Source organism: Mustela nigripes, chromosome 2 (assembly GCF_022355385.1).
Source record: "Mustela nigripes isolate SB6536 chromosome 2, MUSNIG.SB6536, whole genome shotgun sequence".
Taxonomy (NCBI): domain Eukaryota; kingdom Metazoa; phylum Chordata; class Mammalia; order Carnivora; family Mustelidae; genus Mustela; species Mustela nigripes.
The window spans coordinates 138,156,989-138,182,899 of NC_081558.1; the positions used below are offsets into that span (position 1 = coordinate 138,156,989).

Below are 25,911 nucleotides of genomic sequence, written 5' to 3' on the forward strand. Positions count from 1 at the left end.
GCTAAACGGGAGAGAGAAAAAAATACATAATGAAAATAGACCTAGGGAACTCAGTGTCAGCATTAGGCATAATAACGGTCACATTATAAGGATCCCAAAAGGAGAAGAGAGAGAAAAGTGGGCCAAATATTTATTTGAAGAAATAATAGCTGGCAAATTCCTGAATCTAGGGAACAGAATCCAGATCCAAGAGGCACAGAGAACCCCTGACAAAATCAACTCATGGACGACCACACCAAAATACATAGTAAGTGATTAAAGTGGTAAAAAGTAGTAATAAAGAGAGAATCTTAAAAGTAACAAGAGAAAATAAAAGTTGTATACAAGGGAAACCCCATAAGGCTATCAGCAGATTTTTCAGCAGAAACTCTGCAGGCTTGAAGAGAGTGGCATGATACATTCAAAGTGCTGAATGGGAAAAATCTGCAGGCAAGGGTACTTTATTCAGAAAGGCTATCTTTCGGAAAAGAGGAAGAGATAAAGAGATTCCCAGACAAGCAGGGTTAAAGGAACTCATTACTGCTAAAGTAGGAAGCATAAGGGCAGCAAAATTAAGTATGTTTATAAAAATCAGTCAAGGGGTTCACAAAATAAAAGGATATACAGTATGATACAAGATACCTAAAACATTGAAGAAGGGGAGAGGAATAAAGAATGAGCTCAAACTTAAGCAACCACTGTTGTATACACTGTTTTATGCAGATGATGTTATAGACAAACCTAGTGGCAACCACAAATCAAAAACCGGTAATAGATATGCAAAATATACAGAGCAAGGAACTCAAATATAACATTAAAGAAAGCCAGCAAACAATGAGAGAAGAGAGCAAGAGAAGAAAGGAACAGAGAAGAGCTACAAAAACAACCATAAAACAAGTAACAAAATGGCAATAAATACATACTTATCAATAATTATTTTGAATGTAAATGGACTAACCGCTTCAATCAAAACACATAGGGTGATGGAATATAGAAAAAAGAAAGACTCATCTATATGCTGCCTATAAGAGACTCATTTCAGAACTAGGGACACAAGCAGACTGAAAGTGGAGGAATGAGAAAGAATTTATCATGGAAGTTAAAACAACAACAACAACAACAAAACCAAGGTAGCAATACTTATATTTGAAAAACTAGACCTTGAGACAAAGACTGTAACAAAAGATGAAGACAGACACTGTAAAATCATAAATGGAACATTCCAACAAAAAGATACAACAATTATAAATATTTACGTACCCAACGTGGAAGCATCCAAATACATAAAGCAGCTATTAACAGACATGAAGGAAATAATAGATAGTAATACAACAATAATAGGATCTTCCACACCCCACTTACATTAAGGGACAGATCATCCAAACAAAAAATTGACAAGGAAAAAGTGGCTTTCAATGATACATCGGTGTATTAAAAACATTCCATCCTAAAAAGCAGAATACATATTTTTTTTCAAGTGCACATGAAACTTTCTCTAGAAGGTATCACACATTAAGCCACAAAACAAATCTCAAAAATCCAAAAAGATTTAAGTCATCTTTTCCAACCATAACACATGAAACTAGAAATCGAACACAAGAAAAAATCTACAAAGAACACAGATACATGGAGGTGAAATAACATATTATTAAACAATAAATGGGTCAACCAAGAAATTGAAGAGGAAATCAAAAGCTACATGAGATAAATGAAAATGAAAGCACAAGGGTCCAAAATCTTTGGGGAGAGGCAAAAGTGATTCCAAGAGGACAGTTTATGGCAGTACAGGCCTACCTCAAGAAGCAAGAAAAATCTCAAACCACCTAAACTTACACCTAAAGGAGCTAGAAAAAGAAGAACAGAAAACCGAAAACCAGCAGGAGAAAGTAAATAACAAAGATTAAAGCAAAACAAATGGGGTGCCTGGGTGGCTCAGTCATTAAGCGTCTGCCTTCAGCTCAGGTCATGATCCTGGTCCTGGGATCAAGTCCTGTATCAGGCTCTCTGCTCAGCAGGGAGTCTGGTTCTTCCTTTCCCACTCCCCTTGCTTGTATTCCCTCTCAGTCTCTCTCTGTCAAATAAATGAATAAATTTTTTTAAAGCAAAACAAATGATATGGAAACCAAAAAACAATAGAACTGACTAATGAAATGAGGAGCTGGTTCTTTGAAACCTTTAGCTGGATTGATTAACTTTCAGCTGGATTCTTTAAAAGAGAGAGAAAGAGAGAAGACACAAATAGACAAAATCAGTAAAAGGAGAAATAACAACTGACACCACAGAAACACAAAGGATTCTAGAAAAATATTATAAAAAATCATAATTGGACAACCTAAAAAAATGGATAAATTCCTAGAAACATAGAACCTTCTAAAATTGAATCAGGAAGAAATAGAAAATTTGAACAGTCAGATCATCAGTGAAAAAAGTTGAATCAATAACCAAAAAATTTCCAATAAACTCAAGTTCAGAACCAGATGGCTTCACAGGTCAATTCTACCAAACATCTAAATAAGAATTAATACCTCATCTTCTCAAACTATTCCAAAAAATTGAAGAAAGGAAATTTCCCAAATTAATTCAATGAAACCAGCATTTCCTTGATACCAAAACCAGATAAAGACAACCAAAAAGGGAGAACTACAGACCAATATATCTGATGAACATAGATGCAAAAATCTGCAAATATTAGCAAACTGAATTCAACAATATGTTAAAAAAAATCATTCACCATGATCAAGGGGCATTTGTTCCTGGGAAGTGAGGGTGGTTCAATATTTGCAAATCAACGGATGTAACACATCACATAAACAAACCATATGATCATTTCAATAGCTGCAGAAAAAGAATTTAACAAAATACAATACCCATTCACAATAAAAAGAAAATAAACCCTCAACAAAGTAAGTTTAGAGGGAGCATACTTCAAAATGTTAAAGGCCATATATAAAAGACCCACAGGTAGCATCATACTCAATGATGAAAAACTGAGAGCTTTTCCCCTAAGATCAGGAACAGATAAGAATTTCTGCTCTACCTGGGTGCCTGGGTGACTCAGTCAGTTGAGCATCCATCTCTTGGTTTTAGATCAGGTCACAATTGTGGGATCAGGCCCCACCCCTGGCTATGTGCTCAGTGTGGAGTCTGCTTCAGATTCTCTCTACATCTTCCTCTCTCATTCACTCACTCACTCACTTTCTCACTCTCTTAAATAAGTAAAATCTTAAAAAAAAAAAAAAAGGAAGGTCTACTCTCACCACTTTTATTGAAGATAGTACTGGAAGTCCTAGCCACAGCAATATGATAAGCAAAAAGGGCATCCACATTTGATCAGTAAAAACTATCACTACTTACAGCTTATATACCATATATAGAAAACCCTAAAGACTCCACCAAAAAACTACCAGAAGTGATAAATACCTTTAGTAAGATCACAGGATATAAAATTAATATATAGAAATCCACTGGATTCCCAACCCCTAATAATGAAGTCGCAGAAAGAGAAATTAAGAAAATAATTCTATTTATAATTGCACCAAAGATAATAAAACACTTTAGCATAAATTTAATCAAGCAGTTGAAATTCCTGTACTCTGAAAACCTCAGAACACTAATGAAAGAAATTAAAGATGATATAAACAAATGGAAAGATACTCCAGGGTCATGGATTGGAAGAACAAATGTTTCTTGTTATTAAAATGTCCATACCACCCAAAGCAATCTACAGGTTTAATGCAATCCCTATCGAAGTACCAACACAATTTTCACAGAACTGGAACAAATAATTTTATTATTTATAAGGAACCACAAAAGATCCTGAATAGACAAAGCAGTCTTGATTCACTGAACAAAACTGGAGGTATTACAAACCCAAATTTCAAGATATGCTACAGAATTGTAGTATACACATAGATCAGTGGAACAAAATAGAGCGCTCAGAAATAAACCCATGATAATGTGGTCAATTCATCTTCAGCAAAACAGGAAAGAATATGCAATGGGAAAAAGACAGTTTCTTCAACAAATGATCCTGGGGAAACTGGGCGGCAAAACAATCAAATTGGACCACTTCATCATATCACACATACTAATAAACGCAAACTGGCAAGGACCTAAATATGAGACCTGAAACCATAAAACCAGTAGGAAAGAACACAAACAGTAACTTCCCTGCCATTGGTTGTAGTAACATTTTTCTAAATATGTCTCCTGAGGCAAGGGAAACAAAAACAAAAATAAACTATTGGGACTACATCAAAATAAAAAGCTTCTGCACAGCAAAGGAAACAATAAACAGAACTAAAAGACAACCTACTGAATGGAAGAAAATGTTTACAAATGACAATCTGATAAAAGGTTAGTATCCAAATCAGACAGAGTTTATACAACCAAAAACCAAACAGTGCAATTAACAAATGGGCACAAGATATGAACAGGCATTTCTCCAAAGAGAACATCCAGATGGCCAACAGACACATGAAAAGATGCTCAACATCACTCATCATCAAGGAAATGCAAATCAAAACCACAATGGGTTACAACCACACACCTGGCAGAATGGCTAGAGTCAACAATACAAGAAACAGCAAGCGTTGGCAAGAATGTGGAGAAAAAGGAGCTGTTAGTTGGAATGCAAACTGGTGCAGCCACGTAGAAAAGTTTGAAGTTCCTCAAAAAATTACCATATCATCTGGAAATTCCACTACTAGTTATTTACCAAAAGAACATGAAAACACTAATTTGAAAAGATATATGTACCCCTATGTTTATTGAAGCATTATTTACAACAGCCAAAAGACGAAGGCAACCCAAGTGTCCATCAATAGATAAATCGATTAAGAAGAGGTGGTATACAGGGGTACCTGGATGGCTCAGTGGGTTAAGCCTCTGCCTTCAGCTCATGTCATGATCTCAGGGTCCTGGGATTGAGTCCCACATTGGGGCTCTCTGCTCAGCAGGGAGCCTGCTTCCCCATCTCTCTCTGCCTGCCTCTCTGCCTACTTGTGATCTCTGTGTCAAATAACTAAATAAAATCTTTTTAAAAAGATATTAATTAATATCTTAATTAATTAATTAATATCTTTTTAATTAGCTTAAAATTTAATTAAGATTCTTAATTGATATCTTAATTAATTATTATTTTAAATTTTACTATTTGTTATTTATTTTATTATTTTTATTTTATTGATTTAATTAATAAGATCTTAATTAATTAAGTCTTGATTAATTAAGACATTAATATTTCTGTGAAATATTATTCAGTGAATTATTATTCAGCCATAAAAAGGAATGGAATCTTGCCATTTGCAAAGTCATGGATGTATCTAGAGGGTATGAGGCTAAGCCAAATTAGCCAGAAAAACATAAATACCATATGATTTCACTCATATGTGAAATTTAGGAAACAAAACAAATGAATGAAACAAAATGGGCAAACTGAAAAACACATTCTTAACTACAGAGAACAAACTGGTGGTTACCAGAAGGGAGTTGGGCTGGGGGATGAGTGAACTAGGTGAAGGGGATTAAGGATATACTTATCATAATGAGCACTGAATAATGTATATAATTGTTGAATCACTATATTATATACCTGAAACTAATATAAAACTGTATGTTAACTATATTGGGATTAAAAGACTAATTTCACAAATCCTTAGTGTCCTTCATTAAAAAAGATACTATGAGGATAACAAACATCAAACAAGTAGAGATTATGTGGCAAGGTAAGAAAATGATAAAATCCTTCTGTAGTGAGATTTATGGTGGCTCAGAGGATAAAAAGTTTTATTATTCTAAGCCTGTTCCATATCATATGATAGCTACTAGACACATGTGGTTATTGTTCACTTGAAATGTAGCTAGCAACTAAGAAACTGAATTTTTTAAAATTTATTTATTATTTATTTGACAGACAGAGATCACAAGTAGGCAGAGAGGCAGGCAGGGAGAGAGGGGGAAGCAGGCTCCCCGCTGAGCAGAGAGCCCGATGCGGAGCTCGATCCCAGGACCCTGGGATCATGACCCGAGCCGAAAGCAGAGGCTTTAACCCACTGAGCCACCCAGGTGCCCCAGAAACTGAATTTTTAATATCAATTTTAATTAATTTAAATTTAAAAATTCATACTAACTTCAGCTATCTTAAGTATATCTGGAACAACTTGGAAATGTGAACAAACTTTTTCAAATGTAAATTTTATTAAAGTTAAATACAGGCTAAGGATTTCTGATAAAAATTTAACATCCAAATTCAGTGTTTTGTTTTGTTTTTTTAAAGTATTCTCCATGCCCAACATGGGACTTGAAGTCACAACCCAAGATTGAGAGTCATGTGTTCTACTGACGGCACCAACCAGGCACCCCTAATACCTACCAGATTTTGAAGATTAAGTATGAAAAAATAACATAAAGTACCTTATTAATAATTTTTATATGCATTATATATCAAAAGGGTATTATGGATAGAGTGGATTAAACAAAATATATTATTAAAATGAATATCACCCACATTTTTCATTTTTCTAACATGGTCCTAGAAAAATTTCAATTACACATGTAGTTTCATTATATTTCTATTGAAGAATACTATTCTAAAACTTCCTACAATTTATTAAAACATACTAAATGGCATTGTGAGAATCAAATAGGTTTTTATGATTTTTTAAGAAGCCATATGAATGAGAAAATAGTAAAAATCTTGTACTACCCAAATGCAAGTTCACTAGGTTTGTGAAACATTGCATTGGCATGCAGAAAACAAGAAATGGAATTCTGAAGTTTCTCATAAAAACAATATTTCTCACGATAGCTCAAATATTTTGACCTTCTTTTCTATCTGTGTCTGCCGTCAAAGTTCCTACTCTGAGGGATGAGCCTCTTCCCAGACCAGTGAAAGGATTCACTGAGGGGACATGGATCTATTCAAGCCTGGTGACAGAATCCAGAGTCTTCAGAACAAGGATGTGTGTGCACGTGTGTGAGAGAGAGGGAGACATACAGACGGATAGACAGACAGGGAGGTGTGAGTACATGCTCCTGAAACATTCCTCTTTCATGACTTTGGCCATAGAGACTGTTTCTTCCACTTCACCATCTCAAATAAAACACCCACCACATTACAACACACCAGAGACATTATGCCAACCGAGTGGGCAGTTCAAGGAACTCCCTGGTGCTGTAACTTGGGAAGACAAAGCCAACGAGATAGAGGCATTCTTCCTGGCAGCTACATTTGAAACCACAGTCCTTCTCCTCTAACCTCCTGTGTCTACAGGATTTCACCATTGCTGGAAAATCCAGAGAAATGTGGGTCTTTGAACCCTTCTTTTTCAAGTTGGTAAAAGACACCTCTGCAGAAACCTGTGCACCACTGAGGGAAATTTACTTAGCGCCCTAATGTGTACTTTGTGGGGCTGGTGATGATCAATCCCCAAGTTCCTTGCAGATTTGGCTTGTGCTGCATTTTGTTGTATTGTTTTCATAGAAGCTCAGAGAAAGGGAGCTCTGAGAGTTGCTTAATTTCTAAATTTGAAAAACAGGAGCCTCTTGGGTTTATGAAAGGCAGTGAGTAAAAATCAGAAAGCTTGGGTTTAATTAGTACCTAATTGCTAGTATCATCTAGCCTCTCTGGGACTCTATTGTCCCATCAGCAATCTGGGCAGATGAATCATATTTGAAAAATGAAGGCAGAGTATATTTTTTGCAGTCACCACCTTAGCCTTACCTGATGCATTATGGGAATGGATTTTGCAGTGTGAAAAGTATTCCTGCTCACTTTCACGCCCTCTGTTAAGTGATGTATTAAGACAGGTTTCTATGTTTTTCTCCAGTGAATTCTAACTTGGAATCACATTTTCTAAAGTATGAAATTCCACACAGTTGCAAATAACAAAATCATAATGTCTGAGGTTCTGAGGGTTCAAAATCAAATCCCCCAATGTGACCGTAGGTAAATATCAAAGAACTTATGTGTTATATGGAATCCTTCTAAACTATATTTCGATCATGGAGACAAATTTACTCCTTGACCGAATTAGCAATAAAATCCTAAGCTTTGAGTCATAGAGGATTTTTATTTTGTTTTTGTACTAGAGAAAGTGCCACCATCAATTTGCTGGAGTATTTCAATGAACAAGGACTTTTAAGGTAGTCAACATAGGTAGGGCTAACTGTTTTACAAGAAGGCAAGTGGAGCACTGACTGAGCACAAGTGAGGAAGCAGTCTAGGCAATATGAACATCTCCTTTTTTTCAGTCACTGCCTGTGTGCTACCTTTCAGAGGGCTCTTGAGGGCCACTGCATTGTTGTTTATGAGACTGAGTTAGAATCTAAGGATGTGGGTCTCATTTCAATGCTGGCAATGTGTATAAATTAAAATAGCAGATTCCTTGGTGATGTATTGTACATTGTCAAAAATATTTAGATATTTCCAATCTGCCTTCATTTCTTCAAAAATGATGACATGAGTGTGAATGTACTCTCTTAAAAATCTGAAATTGCACTGCAGGATCCATTTGTATGATACATTATTAATCTTTTAGACTGAAGCATGAGTTGCTATAACTCAGGTCTAGCAGACACTGAAGTATTAATCGACTTCATCTCAAATGTGTTATCCCAAGGCAGCCAATTACGGGTACCTTCAGACTTTCTCTCCTCCAACACCTTAAATGAATAATAACAGCTCACAGGCTAGTATCCAAATCAGACAGAGTTTATACAAGGCTAGATTCTCGAATGGAATTCTCTCATTTGGATATTGTGTGTGAGCTATATTCTTAAAGTTGTGGGTTTTGCTGGTTGGAGGAAATCTGATCACAGACACAGCAAGTCAAGTAGGTGCATCCCAAGTTAGAATGCCTTAGTTTCTCTGGAAATAGATAGGGATGCAGATGGAGCTGAATATTGGCTCTTCAGCTGAATATACTCTACTTACCTGACTGGAACTGGTCTTTTGGGGGGATGGGTGGGAGGATATGTTTACGCAGGATTGATTAGGTTATCTCAATTCTCCAGAAAACAGGAATTATGAACTACCTTTATTCCATCTTTGGGGCTTTATTCTAATGTTCCTTAAATTTCCTCACCTCCCTTCCTAATTGCATCTTTAGGAAAGGGTAACTGATGTGTTTGGGCTAGATGATTTGAGGCTGAAGTGTTTTAAAAGACGCAATGATAGACAGCCTCTAGCATCCCCCAGTGATCTGTGCCCCCCAGTGTTCACACTCTGTGTCATCAATCCCCTCCCTTTGAGTGTAAGCCAGACCAGAGACTGGTTCCTGAAAAACAGAATACAGTGAAGCGATAGCTTCTTTCTACCCTTTCTTGCTCGCTTAACTCTGATGGAAGCCAGTCTCCGTGTCATGAAGAGCTCTGCAGACAGGCCCATGTGGCAAGGAAATGAAGGAGGCCTCTGGCCAACAGCCAGCAAGCAGCCATCAAATGTTCAAGGCTGCCAAGAGTAACATGAGTGAGTCTGGAAGTGGAGCTTCCACCAGCTGAGCCTTGAGCTGGCTAATGGCCAGACCTACACCTTGTCTGTCAGCTCCTAGATGCCCTGAGCCAAAGGACCTCCCTAAGCTTGTGCCTGGATTCCTGATCCCCAGAAACTGTGAGATAATAAGTGTGGTTTTAAGCCACCAAAGTTTAATTTGTTACACAGCAATAGACAACTTAGGCAACCTACACACTTACCATGATAATGTATTAACTTGAATGAGGCTGGGTCTGGGTCTGATTCACCCTTGTCTGATTGGAACGTACCAGGAGCTCATTCAATGTTTGAGAAGAGAAAAAAAAGAAGAAAAGGAAAAAAGGACAGAGAAAGGGAGCGAGGATGGGGATAAAAAGTGGCGTCTGTGAAAGGAAGGAAACTCAGGCTGACAGAAAGCTGAGAATGAACAGCTGACCGCCTGAAGAATAGCTCGTCAGTTAACAGATTTTACCTCTGCTTCTAATTAGTTTTATATTTGGTGAACCACTTAACAATTGCTCATAGCAGAGTTCTCCCCGTGGGTCCGTGCTGGAATCATCTGAGGAGTTTCTGTCAACCATGGGAGTGCAGAATGCCAGATTCACTATCTGTGTGAAGGGGGTAGCCGGGCACGTGTGTTGCTCCCAGCTGAGAGGCCCAGCCTCCCCAGCAGCACCCAGGCAGTCCACAGCCAGGCTGGAGAACACGTAGCCAGGCCCGCTCCCATGGTCTTAGGTGCCTGTGGGGAATCCCTGAGGCAGAAGCTTGCCAGAATGGGGCAGAGGGCAGAAAGAGGCCTGCTGGATTCTGGTGGGGCTACAGACTTGCCCTGCCCACTACTCACCAAAGCCTCTCTCCTGTGGGTGGTGGTTGTTTGCTTTTCAGGTTGCTCCCCTGAGGCCTGGGCAACAAGGAGCAACAAGGCAACGTGGAACAGATCTGCTGAATGTGACCCCAAATGCAGAAGACCGAGGTATGGATATTACTGGGAGACTTGGTAAAAAGGAGACAACTGGCAATGGAGCGGGTCATCCCGGGGTTTAGTGGGGATCCTGCCACTGAAGTATGAGAGACAGTAGAGAGGTCCAAGCCGGGGTGAGGACTTGGGGCGAACTCTGTGTGGATAATGATATTATGACATATTCTCTGTAGCGCCTTTCCCTTCTGTTTCCTGCTAGCTCAACCCCCTGCCTCTCCCATGACCATCCCACTTTAGAAGCTGGAGCTACAGTATTTACTGTGACTGTGATACCACAGAACACAGACATTCAACTCCAGAGGAGACGCAGAAAAACTCTGGGCAAGATAAAGCTTTGGAAGAATCTATGATGAGGCATAGCTCATATCCTCCCAGCCTGTGGTCAACAATTGTCTCTGAAGAGGGAAGGAAGAGACCTAGACATTGATGTGGGTTGTCCAGAGGAGCCCTCAGGAGAAGTGTTATTGGCAGATACTGAGACAGGTCGGGATGATGGGGAGTGTGAGGAGAGAAGTGTATCCCCCTCCCCCACCCCCATTCCCTGGGCCTCTCTGTGGACTTGAGCTGGGGTGGCTGCTACGAAGCCTGGACAGATAAGCCCAAGCCACCTCACAGAGCTCCTCAGCGGCTGGAGACTCTAGTCCCAGCGCATGCTCTCCTTGACACTGTGCCAGTTCCCCAGAACAGGGCACAGTCCCAGAAGAAAAGCAGGAAGAGACCCTAACTTGCCTGAGATTGCTTTGTACACACACACACACACACTCACACACACACACACAGGGATGAGGGACAAAAATCAACAGAATGAAGCACAGTTACAGAGAAGTCAGGAATGTCACAGACCTCACACAGCTTCATTGACAGGGTAACGCTCTCCCCCTAAGAGCCTTCCATTTATTGGGAGGGCAGATCAGAGAATTTATGGAATGAGGAGAGCTTCTGGCCATGACCTATGTCCCCGGGCCCCTCCACCTTTGAACAGGCTAGAGGAAATTCTCTGTGTGGGCCCAGAAGTTTGTATCGCCCGTGAAACACTGGATGAGGATTAACGAGGAAAAGGAAACCAGGGGGGGCCAGTGAACACCAGGCCAGTAAGTGCTGGATGACAGATAAGGTGGAATTTAATGAATGACGTCAGGTGGATGCCGAGAGATGGTGGACGGAGCCCAGCACCCCACACAGCGTGACAGAAAGCCTGCATCTGTTCAGGCACACCTCGTCCTCAGAATCCCACACACTCCTGTGACGCAGAGCTTTCCTTTGTTATCTCAGAGCTGTCTGCCTCACCCTGACTCTTCTCTGCCGGAGGAGTCTGTTTGCGTTGTCTGCTCACCTTTTCCCACTCACGCAGCACAAGATGGCTCATTCTTGCCAACCAGGAGGGAACGACAGTGCTGTTGTGTCTGCTCTGAGATTTCTCGAGAAACCTCAAAGAGGTTTCTTAGGAGAGCTTCCAGATTAGTTCAGGTTTTTCATTTCCTTTCCATGCTACATGATTTAAAAACTAAGCTGTTCTCCGACCCAACCACTATCCATCCGTGCGATTCCATTCCTTCGCTGAGTGCCTGCTTTGGCACCCCATGCGTGTCGCTCACAGAACCTTTATCACACAGTGTTCCGACTGCGGAGTCCCCTGTCCTGCTCCCCTCTGCTGGGAGAGGGCAGGGGCTGCGTCCGTCAACACCGCCCCCCTCCCCTGACCTAATGCCAAGGACACAGCAGGGAAGAGGATTTCTCTAATTCAGCCAGGTCTTACTGATCACTGCAGTAGAATTTGTGGTTTAGGCTTTCTGGCACTACACACATCACGTTTTCCTGGGGAACCTTTGTGGGCTTATGTCTTCACTTCTGAAATGCTTTGTTTTTTATTCTTTGCTCATTGTCAGGAGTCAACAGCTATGAAGAAATTTAGAATTCCAGGTCTTTTTTTTTCCCCCCACTCAATCTCCAAGTAAAATGCTATATAAACAAAAACCTAAATGTATTGAGAACAATCCTTCCCCTGGAAGAATTTTTCCCTGTGAAGAAAGTCACCTTTCTTAACTGATCTGTTTGATGAATTCACCTTTTTATCTCATTTATTTAAAATGAAAAACAAACGAACTTGCATTCCTGTGCACTAAGAAGGAACCAAAGTTTAATTATGCTGACAAGGGCGCTGTCTACTAAGGCCTTTTAGAACAAAGTGATGGCAGACACAGGTAACATTAACATACAAATAACAAGATAAGATCCAAATGTTGGCCCAAGTCGACTAGAACATTCAGCTCTGCGTTTTCAAAATAGTTTGAAAAAGATAAACAACATCGCAAGGGATCTCTGCCTTAATGAGCTCAGAAATTGTTTAGCTGACTGCAGTAGGGCTTAGTCTATGTAGGAAATAACAGGAGGCATTGAAATTGTAGAGAAGAGGAAAGAACTCAGTAGGAACTAAAAATTAAGGAAGGAAAGAAGCAGCTGGAGAACGCAGAGCAGTAGTGGGGTAGAGGGTCACCAATTTCCTCAACGCCACTGATTATCTTCTCCTCTTTAGAAATTACCTGTGAAACCAATAGCTGTTTGAACAGGAGAATTCACTCTGACCTTTTGTGTGGTTTCAGTGGGGACCACTCATGGGTTGGTGGTGGTCCATACAGCGCTGGACTAGAGATAGCAAAGGTAGCTTCTGTTGCGGTCCCACCGTGGGCTACAACAAGACATGAGTATACTGCTTCAGAATTTCTCTGCTTTTGTTTTTCTTCCACTTGCCCCCCGATAATCTCACCATGACAGATTTGTACCTCTAGAACGGATTACCATTTCCATTAATCAATGTAGGCTAATGAAATGTTTAAGAGTTCTGGAGCTGTATAACCAAGTACAGGGAACTTGACCTCCCTGTGCCTCAATTTCCTCATCTGTGAATGGGGAAAATAGCAGCTATCTCATAGGGTCATTGGGTCCTTCTGAGTAGACATGGAGAGCTCAGGACAACATCTGACAGGGTGCTCAAGACATAGAGACGGTCATCATTGCCACCATCTTCGCCATGCTGTCATCAAAATCACCACCATCATCATTCTTGTCACCTTACCTACCGTGTGCAAAGGCTGGGGCAGCAAACTCAAATGCTGCTTCCCCGGGGCCCGGGAGGAAACAAAACTGAGAAAAGCAGCCAGGTATGTAATAGGGAGTAGAGATGACTGTGGCTATTTACAGAACACATGCTTATCTAGTATAGATAATATAATTAAAATATTTAAAATCCCTCTGCTTGCCAAAATAAAATGGATCTTAAGTCTGGATGCTAGCATATGCCCCTGCTGTGATAGAATCATGGAGACCCTCCACAACATCTTTATGGTAAACCCCGGGATGAATTCCTGGTATGGTTTCTCACAAAGTGCTTCAGTATAGGCTGATAGTATCATCTAGTAAAAGTCATTCTGCTTTAGTACAGAGGAGAGCTTTGGAGGATAGCTTTGGGGCATAAAAAGACTCTCCATAAATACTAATTTTTAAGCTGAGCTTTGGAAGGAAGTGGAGAGACTCATCACAGATGAATACCATAAAAGGAAGCTCCTTTACCTTCACTCAGTGGAGGCCCCAATCTAATTACATGCCTCGTAGGGAATCACATCCATTCCCGTGAATTCCATCATAATATTGAATTTATGTTGATGACTCCTGAAGACATTTCATCAAATCAGAGCCCTCCTCTGAGCTTCAGACACAAGTGTATCGTTTCCCCACAGTTCCACTCGTCAGGCAGATTTCTCCACCTCACATGTCCAAAAGGTAACTTTTAATCTTTTTCCCTTAAAACCTGTTCCTCAGGGGCACCTGGGTGGCTCAGTGGGTTAGAGCCTCTGCCTTTGGCTCAGGTCATGATCCCAGGGTCCTGGGATTGAGCCCCACATAGGCTCTTTGCTCAGCGGGGAGCCTGCTTCCCTTCTCTCTCTCTGCCTGCCTCTCGGCCTACTTGTGATCTCTGTCTCTCAAATAAATAAATAAAATCTTTAACAACAACAACAAAAAAAAACCCCTGTTCCTCAGTAAGTGACACCATCATCCTCGTAGCTACTCAGACCAGAAAGCAGGGAAGACTATCTCATGGCCAACTGGCCAGCAGGAAATGTCATTCCATCTCTGATCTGAGTCTAGTTCTAACAGCTGCCCTGAACCTCTGCTGTCGCCACCCTCATCTAATCACGCGTATCTCTTGCCTGGACTGCAGCAATAGTCCCTCGTCGGGTCTGCTTTTCCTCCTGTGCCCCTCCAAGCCATTTTCCCAAGCGAACTGCTTCCTCCACTCGTGACCTTTGCATGTACCGTTTCTACTCGCTGGATGTTCTTCCGCCCACTCTTGCCATCTCATTTTTAGACCTCAGTTTAAATGTCACAGCTTCAAAAAGCCCACCCTGAGCACCCTCGCTTAAAATAAGTCTCCTCTTGTGACTTTTTCTCTCTGCCCCTTATGTTTTGTTTTCTGTCATAGTTCTTACTACTCTTTACATTCTTTTATTAATGTATTTGTTTTTGCTTCCTTATACCTTGAGAACAGGGGACCCTGTGTACCCTTTTCTGTCTCTCCAGAGCCTAGAAAAATGTCTGTCTCTGGTAAATAGATGGTCCTGATATATTTCCTGAATAGAAAAAGAGAGAGAGAGAGAGGAGGAGGAGGACGAGGAAGAAGAAGAGAATGAGGAGAAGGAAGAGGAAGAAGAGGAAGAAGAGAAGAATGGACCAGAATCCCTCCCAATCCCTCTCTTTCTGGTTTCACTGACACTGCCCTACTGGATCCATACTGTACACATTGAGAATTTCCCCTGGAAATCTCACAGAAGCACCATGTTAGTTTAAAGTATATGAAGATACAGGAATTGTGAAACAATTTAAAGGTCAAAACTTTGGAGAACTAGAAATTAATATTTGAAGGAAAAGTATCACTCAGAAATGATGGACAAGCTCTCTAAATTGGTTGTTACATGAATCTGTGAAGGAACTTGAGGACTTGAAATTTTCAGATTTCTTAAGTGCTGTTTTGACTGATCTTTCCACAGACAATAAAATGCTATAGCAGATACACTTCTGTACATAACACACTGTGGATGAGTTTCTTATATGAAACCAAACTAACCCAGTTCTACTGGTTCTCCAACTCTCCTCAATGAAATCGGGACCTTGGCCTGACAAATCTACGAGATACCAAGGCATCTCTGAGCATTAGGAGCCTACAGAGACTTGACCTTCTCCTCCAACAGCAAGCAGTGATGTCCTATCCCCATTTGGGAGCTGATTCACAGGGGCTAAAAGCCCCATTCTGGCTGAGATAGATGGTGCTAATGGTCTCATTTGTCCTGGGATTATTTCAGTCCCATTTTTCTTGTCTCCCTTGCTTTCTTTGTCACATTTCAAACACTGGATCACACCTTTTGCCTACTCCTTGAGGCTAAATGTCTTTTGTCTTCTAGACTTATTAGAATTTGTGTCACCTTTTTTTTTTTTAATCTGACCAATAAAACATAATAAATATTTCCTGTCTCAGGATTTTTCCCAGGATCATTACAGATTTATGCCACATAGACTTGGAATACCTTATAAGAAATGTACTCAGAAGAGAAAATAATGTCATCTTGGTCCTTTCATCTCTCTCATATCTCAGTAGGAGAGCTGGCTTTATTCTATCACTCTGATCATTCTACTCTTAAATTTTAAGACTGTGGCAGGCTAACAAAACAGAACCAGGTAGTAAGAAGTCTGAAAATTCATCTGATGAATTAATGTAAAGGCTATCATAGGGGAAAAAATGTCTCCATAACATGAATCAACTTCTGCCTTTTTCTTAGATGCCTCTACATTTGACTTCTTCATTTTTGATGATTGTCAGAGCTAGCATTAGATAATCACAGTATGATTAAAATAATTTACATATGTTATTTCATTTAATTCTCATACCAACCCCAGCGCTTAGCATACCTGTTTTTTTAGGGAAAAAAAAAATGGTACTGAGATTTCTTCTGATTATAAAGCATTTAAGAGACTATGTCATGACTGGAACTTAAATCTTGGCTGACTACAAATGCCGTGCTTTTTCCACTGGGCACGACTCTCCATAGTGAAGTGTCGCTGTTCCTTACTTGGGAGAGATGATATGATGCTCCCGCTAATTTATTTCTTCACAGACTCTAACGTGACCGTAGCTTTTCATGGAGCACGTATATATCAGCACTTTGTATACTATAAATTACATGATTTCCTCTAAGCTTCTCTCCTACCAGTTCAAAAATAACAAAATGGAGAGGTTAAACTATAGCTGATTTGCTTTATTTCCCTTCAGGTGTTGACTAGAAGAGCTCTTCGCTAACAACTACTCCAGACCATATCATTAACCATATGAACGTAGGAAAGGTATGTATCAGACTATAACAGGGGCAAATATATCACTTTTGTTCCAGGGAGGGTGAGTACTTAATGTCCATTTAACTGAAGCATGCACTCCCCCATTTGTTCCTTCAGAACAATGAGATGACTGTAAAAATCCAGCTTAGCAAAACTAGATTTAATTCAGTTAGCCCTGTGGTGAGATGCCGCCCAGCAGTCCAGCACCAGACAGCCTCATTGATTTATTTTCCTCTCCTTTCTTTCTCTGTCATTTCCATTTTCCTTCATTTCTTTCATACACAGGCGAAAGTTGGTAATTACTCTTCTGTTTCTTGTTCAAATGAGGATGGGTAGAGAATATTTCAACACTGACCTTCGCAGTTAGTCAGTAAGGAATCTTTGCCTCAAGCTCCCTCAAGCACCGCCCCAGGTGCCCCAACGGCCACATCCCAGCTATTACCCTGCCCCTCTCCCAGTCCCCACTATCCAGCAACTAAATGGCTACAACCCTGCTCCAGCACAAGGACCAACTTATCAGCCCTGCTTCTCTTAGCATTTGTTGCAGCAAAAGGTAATAACGTAAATGACTTTTCACATTTCTATTACCTTGGGCCCAAAGATCTCAAATGGTATATTCTCAAATTGAATTTTTGTTTGTTTGTTTCGTAGACCATAATGGGTTCCCAAATCCATAAATCTGTTTTAAATTCAAGTTCCATAATCTCAAATTCCAGAGCTCTCGAATCTCTATGAACTTCAATTTTTTTTTTCATGTTAACACAACATGTGATCAAAGATAGGGTATTTATTTTCAATTATATAATAAACGTTGAGAATTAGGGAATCATCATAAAAACAAGTAACGCAATTAAAACTGAATTTTAAAACTGGTACATTCATTTTTAAAACCTTGATCCACTTCTTTCTCCCCAAAGCAAACATTATTAATGGAGTAATTCATTTTCCCCCTTTGTCACCAGGAAAAGAAGAATCACAGCGCATTCAGAATCTGATTCCCTGCCTGCTGAGCACAGCGTACAATTAAAATACAAATAAATAAAACAAATTATGCCATGTATTTGTTCATTCTTTTCACTCTGGAAAGATTTTAGGCGGCCTGTTGTTTATTATAGGGCAGAATGGGTAGGAACAATGTGATTTTAGTTTGTTTGGCCTGTTTAGAATGTGAACTCTGGGAAGAAGAGGCCATACTTTTGGGGTGCCATCTATGGGTGCACCAAAATTAAATTTTCCATTTTCACCATGAAGAACAGGAAGTATTTGGGTTGATCAGTAAAATAAGGTGGAAGAAGCAAAAATTCATACCAAAGAAATCTTTTGGTTTACCATTCAGTAGTAGTGTGAACTTGTCAGCTTTTTTTATGACCTTCAATAACCTATGGGCACCCTTATCCCCCATTAATGGACACTGTATGTTTCTGTTTCTTTCTTGAACAGGTATTAGGCATATCATGTTGGATTTGGATGTGACTGTCGCTTTGACTCTATGGGATATGGAACACCCTTCTGGTGAAAGGTGAGGCCTTTGAAGAAACAGAGGATATTATTACCACTTATCAGAAAGAAGCCAAGTTTCAGAACCTGGACAACTAAACTTGCACAGGAGGGAACAAGGAAGACCTTACCATCTGGTTCTAGAATTAGCAGTGAGCAGAGGGCTAGACCTGGGCACAGACATGATGGGTTTTTAGAGCACAAATTTACTACATGATCCTGTTTAGCTGTATGCTATTCTCTCCAATTATTCTTTTTTTAAATCTCTTAGCTAGTGTTTTACAAAGTGTAGTCTTTGGTCAGACCAGACTCATCCTGGATATAGTAAAACAGGATCTTTGGGGCTTTGTTATCAGATATTAAATGGGCCTTCCAATTTGAGATTCACTGCCCCAGTCTTTGGTAAAGCCTTATTTTAATATTCCCACCTTTTCAGCCATTCCTCTGAGCAGATCACAAGTACACTCATGTTACACGTGTGACAAGAATTTTAAGAAGAAACACCCAACACCTAAGACCTGTGGGCAAGGGGTGGATGGCCAATGGCAACTAGTGGTAGTTTCCAGAAGGAGAAAGTTGCTCTTGGCAGGGAAGGACAGAGCCAGAGCAAGGAGGAATCTGGGCTGGGAAGTAGAGCAGTCCTTCTCTTTGAGGTAGACTGCCCTCTTTCCAACCTGAGAGGAGTTTGATTTCATTAAGGGAAGTGGTCCTTGTCTTCACAATCCTGTATTTTTGTGTTTCACATAAAGGACTCCTTTAAAAAGTTAACCAGAGAGAAATACACTCAAGAGGAAATGATACAGATTTTTTTAATTTATTTTTTATTTTCATTATAACAGTGTTCATTATTTTTGCACCACACCCAGTGCTCCATGCAATCTGTGCCCTCTATAATACCCAACACCTGGTACCCTGGTACCCTGACCTCCCACCCCCCGCCCCTTCAAAACCCTCAGATTGTTTTTCAGAGTCCATAGTCTCTCATGGTTCACCTCCCCCTCCAATTTCCCACAACTCCCTTCTCCTCTCTATCCCCCCATGTCCTCCATGCTATTTGTTATGCTCCACAAATAAGTGAAACCATATTATAATTGACTCTCTCTGCTTGACTTATTTCACTCAGCATAATCTCTTTCAGTCCCGTCCATGTTGCTACAAAAGTTGGGTATTTGTCCTTTCTGATGGAGGCATAATACTCCAAAAAACTACATTGAGGTATCACCATACACCAGTTAGAATGGCCAAAATTAGCAAGACAGGGAACAACATGTGTTGTTCCCTGTCTTGGAGGGGATGTGGAGAAAGGGGAACCCTCTTACACTGTTGGTGGGAATGCAAGTTGGTGCAGCCTCTTTGGAGAACAGTGTGGAGATTCCTCAAGAAATTAAAAATAGAACTTCCCTATGACCCTGCCATTGCACTACTGGGTATTTACCCCAAAGATACAGATGTAGTGAAAAGAAGGGCCATCTGCACCCCAATGTTTATGGCAGCAATGGCCACGTTCGCCAAACTGTGGAAAGAACCAAGATACAGATTTTTCTAAGAAAAAGAAGCTTTGGGTGTCTCTGGCCAAGACAAGATCCACTGAAAGCAACAAAAAGGGAAAAGGAGCTGTGTGTTCCAAAGAGAGTGTTTCTCCAGGCCATTCTAGAAGAGGACCTGATTGCCTATCAAAGAAGATCACGTGGATCCAAGCCCCTAAAGTGCTAGTGAATTGCTGAATAGGAAAGTGATCGTGTAGTAGCTCAGCCAGGGCATTAACTCTTAGAAACATCTAGAGGAAGCCAAACATGCCGAAGCAGATCTCCACTTTCCAGTAAGAGGAGGCAGGATAAGTTTTTCCACTCACAAGTTCTTAGTTTTCTTTGACTTCGTATAGTTTTCTTTGACTTAGTATTTCTTGACTTACATATTTCAGTAAATTAGCCTTTACGGTGTCACTCTAAATAAGTAGCCTTTTTGTACAGTGATTGGTGTCTGTTCCCTGGGCTTATTAAAGTCTCCAATCCTAACTACGCTGGAGCCCAAACCACAGTGCTTTTGATGTCCTCAGAATCAGCTTCTTAGTCAGCCAAGAAGGCCAAGAAGGAAAGGTCTCAACCGGAGTATGAACCCACCAGAAATTTGCCAAAAAGCTCAGTGCTCTTCTGTCGGCTAAGGACATGGAAAAGGCCCTGACCCAGGAGGTCAATTTGCTGAAAGAATCTTCTCTATAGCTAGAGAGACTTGGCGACACCCTTTCTTCTTCTGATCCCAGGTCTCTAAGGAATCTTCGTGGCATCATCATGAACTCCCACTTGGCTGCTCGCCCACTTACAGGGTCACAAGGGGGATCTCTAACCAGAAGCTGATCTGTTCTAAGGCCTAGGCAGCATCCGCATCATCTGAAAGCTTGTTAGGAATGCAGAATCTGAGGCCCCTCTGCAGGCCAACTGAATTTTACCCAGAATCTTTAAGCTTAAGGATTAAATCTTAATCCTTAAACTTAAGAAAGACGAAGCTGTGGCATCTAGAGAGCTCCCTATTTGGAGCCCATTTTATGCAGAAGATCTAAGTTCATAGCCTGGCAGGTAGACACTGAATGACAGGGTGGGGGAGGGAGGCAGACACCATTCTTCCTAACAGTCAGAGTCTGTGAAGTTTATGCTGCTTTTCTTCCTTCGTGTGTATGTAAGTGGCACTGACTCTAACAATTAATGATGTATCTTTAGGAGAAGTAGCTCCCAGCTATGGTATCAGGAGAAATCCTCCTTGTGCTTCTGACAGTAGGGAGAGCCTCTGGAAGAGAACCAAACCTGGACACCATCCCCCAAACCCACATGACTCCTGAAGTCCCCCAGGAGGGTTGGCCCATCCCAGGGTTACTCAGCCCTGACTGTTCATCCGAAACACCTGGAAGCACTCAAAAACACCAATACCCAGCCCCACCTCAGACCAGTTACATGGGAATTTTTGGGTATGAGGTCCTGTGCAGAGCTATTCTTAAAAATTCTTGGGTATGCAAGGCAGGCTAACGCAGAATTAAGAAATGAATAGTGTGTCAGAGAGTGTGTGAGAAAGTGGCATTTCCATGTGTTCCTCAAGCAACCCCAGGAGATGTAGGTCCACAGTGTAGGGACAGGAGAAGCTAGGGAGACTTAGGGACAGGGGAGGACAGCTGGACACTGGGCTTTATCCTCAAGGAGACCGCATTCAAAGACCTGAATGTCTTTGGGTGCTTTCCCTTCCATTAAGAGGATAAGCAATGCAGTTTCCAGTCATCAACTTTTCCAACTGAACATTTTCATTCTTTTTAGGTCTCTCCAAACCTGGAATGGTCTACCTTAACACCACCTGTGGTTTTGGCAGTATAGAGGGGAAAAGAAAGAAAGAAAGATGCAAAATGAAGTTTGGCTTCCCTCACATTCGCACTTTCTTTGAAATTCATGTGTTTGTTGAAAATAGTGTATCATCGGGGAGCCTTGGCCAGGCATGCCTGGCGGTGTCTCTGGCTCCACTGGGAACAACGGGGTGGGGTGGGAGTTCAAGGAACCGATGTCAGGGATGGCTGTGATGTGGGTGTGGAATAAACCTGTCCCAGCATACACTAGGTAGTGTTCGTCAAGTTGATGGCTGTGACCCATTGGTTTGTCATGAAATCTATTTTAAAGGTCACATCCAGTCTTTTTAAGCTGGGTAAAATGGCATGGAATAGAATAGAAACTATCAGAGCTCACAATCCATCCCATATGTAAGGATAATGATTTTTTTTTTAAAACTTTGACGTATAGTGTGCAATTATCTGTGTATGTGCACTGGTTTACAATGGAAAATGTACCTCTTTCTATGGTTATGGTCAAAGCATTTGAGGACCACTGAATTGCATTTCTTAGCTGCCAAATAAAAAATAAATTTTCCTGGACACAGTCTGTGGGTACAGCGGTCTGTGGTGCTATGGGACAGGCCATAGGGAAGATAAGCCTCAATCTCAGCCTGACAGAGCTCAGACTGTGGGAACAGGCAGAGGAGGGGAAGAAGTTCTAACAAAAGGTGTACAGAAGTTCAGGGGCCTGGGGCAGGCCTGAACCATGGACTCAGACAACAGCACTGTCATTAAGATGGTGAGAACTGAGCTTCCATTTTCTTGGTACTCACCCCAAATTTAGACACAATCTGACGGGTTTATGTGTCAAAAGAACTTGACCCACTGTCTAGAACTGGTTTTTAGAAGTTTCCTTTGTTGAAAGTTGACAACTTTCTACCAGTTTTCAGCCCCATGAATTAGCCACAAAAGTAGGTATGCTACTCCAAGGGAAACCAGTATTAGTATCTACTACAGGTATATATCTGTAAGTTGTCACTTTATATTACAAAAGACATTTTTGTATTTCTGAAAAGTCATTGAGTTTATGAGTGCATTTCCTGTAATTAAGTTTACCGTAAACAGGCTTCAATGTAGAAATATGCCACCTTTTTCAGACTGGTGTACTGCGTTAAGGGAGGAGTGTCTCTTTTCATTAATGATTATTTGATAAAACCAAGATTTCTCTAGTTATTCACCTTAATTTGGGGGGTGGGGAGTGTGGACTCAGGGGATTCCAATTCTCCCAGTAAGAAACAATAACGGAAGTTGAATATCCAGTTATCATATATGCAAATAATACAACTGCCATCTTGGCAGCAGAGCTAGCCAATGAAGAAACAGCAATAAAGGTCTGAGCAGACACCTAACTGATAAAACCCATTTCCTCTCCTCACCCTCGCTGACTTGGACCAACAGGTGAGATGGTCACAGGCCCGTTGAAGGTGCAGGTGGTGGTTCTGCCTGCAAGGTCTCTGAATTGGCTGCTTATCTCAGAGAGCCTTGTCTGAGGACAGGGAGGACATGCCGGCTGGAAACATGAAGGAGCTGCCTGGAACCCTCGGAAAAGGATCTTCCTGAAAGGGATGGTGCGGGAGGGCTGTGAGCCCCCAAACTCTGAAAGAGGGGTCATGTGGTTAACAGATTTCTCCCCTTTCAGAAGGAATCCTGAATCATTGCTAAGAAAGTCAGGGATTTTAATTTTGTAGCTTATCCAGAAGCCAGTTCCCAATGGATTTTTCCTTTCACTTGAACTGGATGCTAGTCAAGATGGACTTTTCCACTGGGCTGTGGTGAAGGATACTGTGGAGCCGCACTTACATCTGGGCAACACGATGTGTAGGTTTCTTAGGTGAACCCCTCAGAAATGCCTCTGCTGCTAATACTGAGAAAGAATGCATTCCTTAATTTCCCTTTGATGCAAACAATGATAACATATGTCACTCTACCGTCAGAAATTGTGTTTCCATCCATAATCATATTTGATGTTTATGACAACTTGCAGAGAGAAATCGAACAGATAGTGTCATCTACCATTACAGATGAGAGAACGGAGACACAGAACCTTGATAGGAATCTCCCTCATGTCGCCAGGTAGCAAAAAAGACTAAATGAATCCAATTATACTGTCTTCCAGCAATGCCTCTTTCTACGACCCCACACAGAGAGAGGAGAAGCAGTGATGAACCCAGGAGTGGGGCTCATTATCCCTGGTGGGCTGTGAGCTCCCCACCCTGCACCAGGGGTGCAAAGGCAGGAGAAGGCACCCACACTGGGGTAAGTCTGCCACTGTCACTGGTACACTCAGTAGCCCATGTCCCACCACTGTCTGGGTAAATGATCAGCCCAGGACAGACACAGGTGTTATTGTAACTAAGAGACAGGCCTTTGGGCTGCCTTGAAGTAAGCAGAATCGTGGGCAGAGACCACAATACCACAAACACCGAGCCACAGATGGGAAGTTCAAATAACAGCTCTGCCACTTATTACCCAGGAGGCTTTGGGCACTCACTCCACCTCTCTGAGCCTCAACTTTTCTTCTGTAAAATGGGACAGTCCACATTCAGGGTCATTGTAAAAATCAGAAATTTGCACATAGCAGGCACTTAAATAATTGGGGGGGGGAGGAAAGGTTTTATTATTATCTTAGGCCCCCACTGGGGCATACTATACTTGAAATAGACCCTGTTACCCCACACTTTATTATGAAAAGTAAATTAAACAGTCCTTATGTTCCTAATGTCAAAAAAGAATGGTTATGGAATAAAATATTATGAAGTATTTGATCAAATGCAGATGCCATGCCTATACTTGGGCTATAATACTGAGACCCACATTCTTGCTTTCTTGGGCAAAACTTCACAATCATTTATTGTAAACCAGCCCCCTGGATCGTTCATGTCCTCGACCCAGGCCACGTTCCTGCCTGCCCTTACATCCTTCAGCATGTCCTTGTAGGAAATAATTTTCCTCTTCTGGGAATTTCCATATATTCTGACTAAATCTTCTTAAAAGCATGATCAGAAGTGTCAATGGGGTCTTAGGGGTGACCTAGGGGGCCCGATCCTGCCCTGTGGCACATTGCCTGCCCATCCCCATGAATCCATGAGATGCCAAGGGAGATACAAGCAAAGTACGAGGATGGACTAACATAGCAATGAGCATGCTGCCCACCTACTTCAGGCTGTGGGTCCACTGCAAGTCCCGAAGCACAATCATGGAGACTGGCAGCTGGGACATGGATGAAGAGAAAGATGTAGGTTTGTTTTCTCTACCTTAAGCTTAAACCTGAAATGTATCACACTCTAGGAAGCTTAATAACATGAAAGGAGTAGAGATGCCAACAAAAGTAACATTACTGGCTTCCCAAGTGAAAGTGGGCCATCGTTTTTCAAACTAAAAGGAACTAAAGAGAGTTCCGTGCCCACACGCACAACCTTAGAACACACAGTGATCCTGCCCACTAGCAAACCCACAGAACTGACCCAAATCGTGTGTCCTGGAACTTGACCAATCAGCTTTGTGACTCCCTCCCTGGGCAGCAGGCAGTGAGGGGAGGGGTGCTGAGAGACAGACCTTCCATGCTCTCTGGAGGCCAGCAGCACACCAGGATGTGTCACCCAGTGACGTGCACCATCATTGCTGTTACAAACACTATCCTCCCAACCAGATTATAAACTTCCTGAGGATTGGATCTGCTCTTAGGTCATACCACACAGTGTTTCAGACAGGGAGATAGACTACACTTTGATCCCAGGGCCGTGAGATCATGACTTGAGCTGAAATCAAGACTTCGACACTCAACCAACTGAGCCACCCAGGCACCCCAAGTCGAACTATTATTACAGGCTCTCTGACTCCAGTAAGAAATGCTCTAGTGTCTCCCTGCGAACAGCTCTAAAGCCACCAACCCTTACTTTTCAAAACAGCAGCTTCCTCTCCCCACAGGCCACAATTAGAGTGCCCCCAATTGATGATTTATTCCCAACTTATCTCATGTATATAGAATGAAATTTTATCTCTAGAGGAGGAGTCTTGGCTTCTTATGGCAGAAGTAGACAATTTGAGGGCACCTGGGTGTCTCTGTCAGTTAAGCGTCTGCCTTCAGCTCAAGTCATGATCCTGGGATCAAGTCCCAAGTCAGTGTCCTTGCTCAGCGGGGAATTGGCTTCTCCCTCTGCCCCTTGCCCTGCTTGTGCTCTCTCTTTCTCTCTTACTCTCTCTTATGTAAATAAATAAAATCATAAAAAAGAAGAAGAA

The 25,911-nt window shown here is 41.4% G+C and overlaps 1 protein-coding gene and 1 long non-coding RNA gene across 5 annotated transcripts in view; one reads left to right on the top strand and one right to left on the bottom strand.

Annotated features, from left to right (window-relative positions):
* The window catches only part of KCNAB1 (potassium voltage-gated channel subfamily A regulatory beta subunit 1), a 402,759-nt gene that overhangs the window by 179,401 nt on the left and 197,447 nt on the right, over positions 1-25,911 (bottom strand). The window lies entirely within an intron of this gene.
* Positions 10,225-17,827, top strand: LOC132010125 (uncharacterized). Its single transcript, XR_009402168.1, has 3 exons — positions 10,225-10,424; positions 16,750-16,820; positions 17,774-17,827. It is a non-coding gene; the product is annotated as an uncharacterized LOC132010125 (long non-coding RNA).